The sequence below is a fragment of the Ambystoma mexicanum genome, chromosome 4p, assembly GCF_040938575.1.
Source record: "Ambystoma mexicanum isolate Mex_15411 chromosome 4p, UKY_AmexF1_1, whole genome shotgun sequence".
In the NCBI taxonomy this organism is placed as follows: Eukaryota; Metazoa; Chordata; class Amphibia; order Caudata; family Ambystomatidae; genus Ambystoma; species Ambystoma mexicanum.
In genome coordinates, this window is record NC_090927.1 from 529386360 (window position 1) to 529388084 (window position 1725).

Consider the following 1725-nt stretch of genomic DNA (forward strand, 5'->3'; position numbering starts at 1 on the left):
CGCTAGGGCTAGGCACACAGTTTTTAGGGAGGGGAAAGGGGGCGGTCGGGGGAGAGGTGGCAGGGGTATGATGGCAAGGCGGGGGGTGGGTGATTGCAGGGTGGGGTGTGGTAGTGGGGGGAGCGGGCACGGGCAGTGCTGGTGGGTCGGCAGTGGGGTTCAGGAGATGAGTGGTCTTGGGTTTCTGATGGGCACTGGTGGAGTTGGTGCGCTCATGATTGGTGTGAGGTTGATTTGGGAGGGTTTTCTGATTGTAGTTCTAGGGTCAGTGACTCACACTTATAGGTACACTTCTGGGCTCAACTAGTCAAGGACTAATTGGTGCTTCTAAGCAATTGGATATACTTCTAAGTGCAACTTGGTACGGTTCTAAATGCAATTGGGTACACTTTCTTAATGCAGTTGGGTATACTACTGAGTTGAGCAACTTTCAGAGAGGCTAATTAGTTGGATATACTTCTAAATGCAGGTGGGAACAGTCCTAAATTCAACTTTCTCAGAGAGGGTATTGGGTGCAATTTCTAAATCCAATTGGGTACACTTTTAAATGTTGGTGGGAACAATTCTAAATTCAACTTTCTCAGAGAGGGTGCAGGGTACAGTTCTAGATGCAGGTAGGAACAGTTCTTAATTCAACTTTCTCAGAGAGGCTTATTGGGCGCAGCTTCTAATTAAGATTGGGTATAATTCTAATGCAGGTGGGAACAATTCTGAATTCAACTTTCACAGAGAGGGTGCAGGTACAATTCTAGATGCAGGTAGGAACAATTCTTAATTCAACTTTCTCAGAGAGGCTATTGGGTGCAACTTTCAAGTGTAACTGGGTACACTTCTAAATGCAGGTGGGAACAGTTCTAAATTCAGTTTTCAGATAAGCTATTGGGTGCAGCTTCTAAATGCAATTGGGTACACTCCTAAAATGCCGTTGGATACACTTCTAATTGCAAGAGGGAACAATTCTAATTCAACTTTCTCAGAGAGGGTGCGGGGTACAGTTCTAGTTGCGAGTGGGAACAGTTCTTAATTCAACTTTCTCAGAGAGGCTATTGGGCGTAACTTCTAAATAAGATTGGGTATACTTCTAATGCAGGTGGGAACAATTCTAAAATCAACTTTCACAGAGAGGCTATTGGGTGCAACTTTCAAGTGTAACTGGGTACACTTCTAAATGCAAGTGGGGACAGTTCTAAATTCAGCTTTCACAGAGAGGCTATTGGGTGCAGCTTCTGAATGCAATTGGGTACACTTCTAAATGCCGTTGGGTACACTTCTACATGCAAGAGGGAACAATTCTAATTCAACTTTCTCAGAGAGGCTATCCGGCGCAACTTCCAACTGCAGTTGGGTACACTTCTAAATGCAGGTGGGAACAATTCTAATGCAGGTGGGGACAATTCTAAATTCAACTTTCACAGAGAGGCTATCGGGCGCAGCCTCTAAATGCAACTGAGTACACTTCTAGATGCAGGTGAGAACAATTCTAATGCAGGTGTGGACAATTCTAAATTCAACTTTCACAGAGAGGCTAATAGGGGGCAGCTTCTAAATGCAAACAATTCTAACGCATCTTTCTCAGAGGGCTATCCGGCGTACTTCTAAATGCAATTGGGAACAGTTCTAGATTCAATTTCATAGAGAGGTTGTTAGAGATTCCATCTAAGTGTGGCGTATGCTAGCAATCATTAGTTGACGTTATACTGCGGGCCATTGAAACGTAGGTTAGAG